Source organism: Drosophila miranda (genome assembly GCF_003369915.1).
Source record: "Drosophila miranda strain MSH22 chromosome Y unlocalized genomic scaffold, D.miranda_PacBio2.1 Contig_Y2_pilon, whole genome shotgun sequence".
In the NCBI taxonomy this organism is placed as follows: domain Eukaryota; kingdom Metazoa; phylum Arthropoda; class Insecta; order Diptera; family Drosophilidae; genus Drosophila; species Drosophila miranda.
In genome coordinates, this window is record NW_022881614.1 from 2824257 (window position 1) to 2831851 (window position 7595).

Consider the following 7595-nt stretch of genomic DNA (forward strand, 5'->3'; position numbering starts at 1 on the left):
TCTCCATTTGCCATTTTTCTTCTTTACCATCACTATAGGCGAACTGTAGGGGCTCTTTGACGGCTCTATGCATCCCATTTCTAATAGTTCGTCCACTTTCTGGTTAATCTCGGCCTGCATTTTGGGGTTCTTCGGGTAATATCTTTGCTTAATCGGTTGCGGGTCACTCATGGTGATTGTGTGCACCGCCACATTAGACACCCCCTCGATCTTGGAAAATGCCTCCAACTCTCGGGCTAGGAAGTCCTCCACCGGCTCTTCCCTCGCCCCCTCATTCTGCCTCATGCCCGCTGACACCCCTCTGGCGGCCACTCTTAGGGTCGTGTCCGTTCCGTTGTCGGACTCCGGAGCCGTGTCTCCAGCTTCGGCCTTCGCCACGGACAGTCTTTCCTCCTGGTCTCCTCGTTCCCGATCTTGGGCAGGGATCACTACCCTGTGACCTCACCACTGCCCCGACCGCGCGGAGAAAATCCCATCCCAACACTAACTCATCAATCACACCCGGCAATACGAGTAGCACCATTGGGATCTCCTTGTTCCCAAAGCATACCTTCGTTTCAATCTGGCACGTGACCTCCTGGCTATGGCCATCCGCCAACCTCACCCTCACCCGCGACCTCCACTACTGCGGATAACTGTTCCTCCTCGCTGGTCAGCCTGCCGACTAGGCTTGAGGGACCGTTTCTTGCGACCCTGGCACGGCCCTCCGCGGCGTGGGTCGCGGGGCGTTTCCCGTCTTCCTGCAGCACTGCCATGCCGAGATGCCCACTTTTCCGCATCTCCAGCAGTAGGTGAGAGGTCGGCCGTTGCACTCCCGGCTCCAATGATCCGCGCTCCCACACCTACGGCACGCCTGGGCCAGATTCTTGACATATCCGTTCTCGATATTGCCGTTGGTCGGTGTCGGCATAAGGTTAGGTTAGGTTAGGTTGAGGCGGCTGCCGGGCTCGCTCGGAACCCGTCACACTTAGGCCGGTTTCGGCCCGTTGTGATACCGCATAGGATCATTTCCTTCCTGCGTTGTGAGACTTCCTGTCAGCAATTATCCCAGCCAGATGCTCTCACAAAGTTCGCTATCCTCCTGGGACATAGTTTGGACATCTCTGAGATGTCGTGTAGAAAGGCTGAGCCCAGGTGCTGTAGCCTTCTTCTGCTGAGAGCTGGGCAGGAGCAGAACAGATGTTCCACTGTCTCCTCCTCTTCCTCGTCTCTACAGCTGCGACAAAAATCGTTATGTGGGGCCCCCAGCCTGTTAGCGTGGGTGCCTATTAGCCAGTGTCCCGTGAGGGAACGTGTGACCACGCTGCACCTTTTCCTGCTTAACTTGAGGAGCTCGGAGGTGCGCTTCATGTCCATGGTCGGCCATGTTTGCCGAGTTGTGCGACATCGTGGCACTGTTTGCCACATATCGTTGTTTAGTCGCTTGTATTGCTCCCTTATAATGAGCTTACAGGTGGCCATTGGCATACAGATATCCTCCTTGTCTTGGAGAAGGGGGATTGTAGTGCCAGATCTGGCCAGCTCGTCCGCTATACAGTTGCCCTCGATGTCCCGGTGGCCCGGGACCCAAATCAGGCTAATAGCAAATTGCTGAGCCATCTCGTGCAGAGATTTGCGGCAGTCTGCCACGGTGGCCGAGTTCGAGGAAATCGCGCTCAGCGATTTGATCGCAGCCTGGCTGTCGCTATAAATGTTTAGCTTGGTTGCCGTGACGGCAGCCGCTTGTAGGCAGTCTAGAGCCTCCCTGATTGCTATGACTTCCGCTTGAAAGACACTGCAATGATCTGGGAGTCTGAAGGAATGCCTTATGCTTAGCTGTTCAGAGTAGATTCCCCCTCCGACTCTGTCGTCCAGCTTTGATCCATCTGTGAAGATGTTTATGGCCCCATCTGGGCCTGGGAGTCCCTCGAGCCATTCGTCTCTGTGAGGGATGATTGTGTCGAAGGGAGTGTCTGTGTACTCTCTTGGAATGGCTGAGTGACCTATGCACTGAGTCACCCATTGATCTGAGTCTCTTAGACGTATTGCTGCTGCTTCTGCCCGTTCCTTTCCTGCGAGGTCAAGGCTCTGTAGGCATAGGATGGCATTTAGCGCATCATTTGGGGTGGTGCGAAGAGCTCCGCTGATGCATAGGGCGGCAGTCCGCTGGACTTTGCCCAGTTGCTTGGTGATCGCCCTTTTTGATAGGGCCGGCCACCACACCGTAACTCCGTAGAGTAGTATTGGTCTAACTATAGCTTGATATATCCATTGGACTATGCTTGGGTTCATACCCCATCTTAGCCCAATAGCTTTTTTGCATGTGTAGAGTGCAGTCATTGCCTTCTTCACTCTGTCTTTGACATTCAGGTTCCAGCTAAGCTTCTTGTCAATTACCAACCCTAAGTAACTGGCACTGTCGCTAAAGGAGAGCCTGCATCCTTGTAGTATTGGAGGGTTGAGGGGCGGGACCTTGTATTTATTTGTGAATAGTACGAGTTCCGTTTTTGAGGGATTTACTCCCAGACCGCGCGATTCTGTCCAATCCGACAGTTGCGCTAGCTTTGTGGACATTAAGTCGCACAGTGTTTGGGGGTATTTCCCCGAGAAGATAATCGCAACGTCGTCCGCATAGGCCACGACATTGCAGCCCCCCCTTCTAGGTCACATAGAATCTTGTTGACTGCTATGTTCCACAGAAGAGGAGACAGGACACCACCTTGCGGGGTGCCTCTGTTGACATACCTTGACTGGGCGGACGATCCCATCGATGATGTCACCGTCCTGCATGTGAGCAATTGATCAATGAGCATCACCAAGTGACGGTCCACCCCCAGGTAAGTCAGGGCTTCTGTAATGGCGCCCGGTACAACGTTGTTGAAAGCTCCCTCAATATCGAGAAAGGCTATGAGTGAGTACTCTTTGTGATGCAGAGATTTCTCTACCGCTGAGATCACTTCATGAAGAGCCGTTTCCGTGGATTTTCCTTTCCGGTAGGCATGCTGTGCGCCTGACAGCAACTGAGGGTGTATAGTTGTCCTCAGTTGCAGCCCGACGAGTCTCTCAAAGGTTTTGAGAAGGAAGGACGATAGGCTGATTGGTCTAAAGTCTTTTGCAGCTGAGTGCGAGGCTTTCCCAGCTTTGGGAATGAAGACTATCTTTGCCTTAAGCCATGTTCGCGGGATTGTACCCACAGCCAGTATCTTCCTGAAGATACCTTGTAGCCAGTTGATGGCCGTATCCCCGGCCTTCTGAAGTTGGGCCGGGATTACCTGGTCTGGGCCTGGCGATTTGAACGGGTTGAAGCTGTTTATTGCCCAGCTTATGTTACCTTTTGTGAGGATGTGATCCATCGAGGTTACCGGTCCCTCTCCTGGAAGATGTGCCGTCTCGATGGTTGTGCACCCTGGAAAATGTGTGTCTAGTAGAATCTGCAGGGACTCCTCACTGGAGTTAGTCCACGTGCCGTCATTCCTTTTAAGATACCCTACCGAGGGGTTAGTTTTTGAGAGAATCTTGCGAAGCCTTGCGGCCTCTGACGTTTCCTCAATTTCCGAGCAAAATTTTTGCCAAGAGGCCCTTTTTGCTTTCCTTGTTTCCTTTTTATATAGTGACAGACTGATTTTGTAGTCTGCCCAGTGGCTCTCCTCGTTCGCGCTTTTGGCCCTATTGAAGAGGGTCCTGCAGCTTTTACGTAGGATGTCTATTTGTTTTGACCACCAGGGGGGTTTCTTTTTCCCCCTAGGTTTGCTAGAGGGGCACGCTGCCGCGAAGGCTTTGTTGCATGCCTCTGTGAACCTGTTCACTAGGCGATCTAGGTCGTCTTTTGTGTCAGGGCATGATGGTGCTTTGGAGGGGAGTAAGTCCTCCAGGGCTGAGCTATATTTTTCCCAGTTGGCTTTCCTGGGATTAATATAGTCCTTAGGTTTCGGACACTCGAGGGATAGTGTGGTCTCGATGTATTTGTGGTCAGAGAAAGAGTGGTCATCAAGGACTTGCCAACTCTTGACTATGTCTAACAGGTTGGAAGACACTAGGGTGATGTCAATAACCTCCTGTCGATTTTTAATTATAAAAGTGGGGTCGTTGCCCCGATTACAAATAAGTAGATTTGAGTTGAGGATGAAGCTGAAAAGTGACTCACCCCTTACATTTGTGTTCGAGCTCCCCCATTGAGTGTGGTGAGCGTTGGCATCGCAACCTATTAATAGGTCTATGTCCGACCTCTCGCTGTCGCTGGCTAGTTTGCGAACCAGGTCGTTGGGAGGATCGTTTCCCTCATGGGCCATGTAGGACGACATCAGCCTTAGATGTGTCCCCTTCAGCTCTAGGCTTGCCGCCGTGTTGTCGCTATCGCTATAGTTATGGAGCAGAAAGATATTAAGGTGCTTTCTGGCGAGAATGCAGGTGCGGGTTTTACCTTCATGTTGAGCTACAATTATCTTGTACTCCTTCGACCCTAGTCCACAAACCTTGTCTCCCACTATCCAAGGTTCCTGGATCAGGGCTACGTCTGCTCCGCTCTCTTCGAGGCGGAGTATAAGAGCAGCGGATGCCACCTTACAGTGGTGGAGATTGATCTGAAGGAGCCTCAAGGACATCCTTAGTGTTCTCCACCACTGTAATGTCGGCATCCGGATCGTCCTCGACTTCCTCGTGGCAACACATCGCCTCGAAGTCGCATCTCAGCGTGCCATCGGTGGAGTAGCCCTCTGGGTCTATCTCTGTGTGATCGTCGGGTGCTTCGATCTCCGAGGCAGCGTCCTGCTCAACTGGCTTGTCGACAGGACGTGCCTCGCCCGCCGCATCCGACTTGTAGACCTTTACGGTCACAGAGCTGAACCCAAAATTTAGCTCGCCTTTGGCAGCCTCAATCGGGGCCAGCGACTCTTTGTTGAGGACGACCACCGCCTGGTTTGTGGGGCCCTGTGTCGTCTCAACTTTGACCACCTTCCAATCTGCTGTTGGGAGGTGGGGGTTGCATCTTTGCAACATTTTTAGGATGCGCTCCGGCTCCTTCATGGAGGCGGGCACCCAGACTCTCGCCCTTGGTCTACTGGGCACTTCGCTCCAGTCTACAGCGACGAGCTTCGCCCCTGGGTAGACTTCCCCGACTTGCGCTACCGCTGCTTTGTACAGCTGTACGGAGCGCTCGTCTTCACAGGCTACGATTTTTATGCAGCCCTGGTACCAGCCCATGTCTTTGCAGACGGGGGGGGGGTCCAGGCTGCTTTTCCAGCAGCTCGAAGCAGCGGTCGGCCAGTGCCGCTTCCACCCACTTCCACTGGTTTCTAGGTATCCGGGAGTCCGCGCTGCCTTTGTCCAGGACGCCAATCAGCGTCCTTTCTCTGGCAATCTGCGCGAATGATGTGTTAGGCAGCACTCTGGAGCGCTTCGGTGTCGGCCCCGGAGTCTCTTGTGAGCGCTGCCTTTTTGGCTGAGGGGCTTCCTTCTTCGGTGCTTCCTTGCCAAAGTTCGGCCGCACCTTCGAGGCCCACTCAACCTTCTTTATCCATTTGTCCGTCGGGCTGGACATCTGGCTTGCGTTCTGCCGACGGAGTATATTGCCAGCACTCCTTCTGTCGGCGTATGTAAAAGATTTGGCTTGGGCACTAGTAAATGGTGACTCATCACCCGCCACTTTACCAGCAGGCAGAGCAGCCGCAGGATTGCATAGCCACTCTGCCAAGGTATCGATTTTGGGAGCCAATTCACCACCCACCCCGACACCGGGATGGGACCCCTTTGGGCTCTCCCTAGCATCTTCCGCCGCGCAGGTTTTCCCTGCTGATTTGCGGGTCGGGCCAGGCCATTGGGCCGCTGCCTTCCCCTGTTTGGGATTGCTCCCTGTTGGCATTTGGGGAGTGCCAGACTCATTTTTTTTGTTTTTAAATTCTTCCATTCTTTTCCCACGAGCTGCAGAGAAGGGGTACGGTCCGTCCGGGCAGAGATCCACGTTGCCCGGATAAGGCATACTTAGAACAGGGGGCTGCCAAGTCCCTGAGGACACGGCATAAGGACACGCGCTCCCCTTTCCTCCCGTGCTGCTCCGTCCAGCGGGCCGTCTTTGCATCGCCGACATGCCGTCGTCTCGGCTGGCTTGTGGAAGGGATTCGCTGCCCGGGCTTTCACGGTTGGATTCTCCTGTTGGAACTCTAGGCGGTCCCTGTCCAACGCCTCGAACTCGTCTGCCAGTTCCATCATGGTGTCGAGGTCCTTGCACCGGTGCTATTCTCACGAATCAGCTCTGTTTGCTCCTCTTGGCGACATTTCAGGGGTCGCGTAAGTGTCTGCATCTCTACCATATACTCTTTGAATGGCTCGGACCATTTCTGTTTCCGCATCCTCACTTCCTGCAGCAACTTCTCAAAATATCCTCGCGGCAGAAAGTAAGCCTGGAAGCTGGACGAGAACTCTTTCCACGTTCTCCACTGTCGATTGTTCGCCACGAACCACATCAGCGCCCGCCCTTTTAGCAGCTCCGGCATCGCCCTTGGGATCAGATCCGGATCCAGACCGTACGTCTCGGCGGACCACTCGACCTGCTCCAAGAACTCGAGAGGCCTCGTCGTCCCGTCGAACCGGAACGACCACTCTCTCACCTGTTTCGCCACTCTAGCGTAGTCCAGGTGTGCTGGCCGTATGGTGGCTGGTTCGGTTCTCCCTCTTTCGGTCTCTCAGCTTCGATCCCTTCCTTGGTGGCGGGGCCTGCTAGGCGTCCCTGTGTGCGAGCGTTCCGGTATTGGCACTGAGAGACTCGCGATCAATTCTCTCTGTATGTCGACTGGGGACCTCCACAGCGCCGCCGCGGCTGCGCCGGGTGGGGGTGCCAGGTGCTCGCACGCGGCTTGTTTGTCGTCCGCCCGGGGTGACCCGACACTCCCATACCTCAATCAGATCGGCCCACTCCGACTCATCCTCGTGTTCCCTCATCCACTCCTTAAATGTTCTTCTCATTTCGTCCACTGTGCCCTCCAGCCGCACGCCGAAGGCGTGGCCGCATTGGACAAGCTCCTCCTTTCTCAACCGGTGGATCCATTGTCCCTTCCCCATTCTCTCGTCTATATTTCTCATCCCTTTGTCCTACTATTTGTCGTTGTAGGCCCCACGTTGGGCGCCAGTTGTAACGAACCTGCTTCTTGATTCGCTTGAGTTTGCTGGGCTCGCTCAGCGGTCGGCCGATTCGTCGCAACGTATTTTTATTGTTGCCCCCAACGACAAATGATAAGACCTTCCTTTTCTTTAATCGAATTTCTCTTTATTCGTAATTATATTAGGACTTAGGGCTAGATGCTACCATTCAACTTATCTATGGATCTCCACCACGCGTGGGCTCTCGTCGGGTGTGGCAGCGTTGAGGCTAATGATTGGGGCAGTTTGACCTCCGCTATTGCTTTGGCCCGCCACGCAAATCCGCACTCCACGTCTCGCACTCCCCTCTTAGCTTCCGCCGGCAACTGTGGATCACCTCTTAACTTAGACTCACTCTGGGGGCAGGCGGGGCCTGTCTTCCTGTTGCTATTCACTTCACTGCACTTCTTCGAACCGTACCGGGTATCACTCTTACGTTTCGGCGGGGTTTCAAAGTGCGCGCGCGATCACTTCTCCACGGAAAA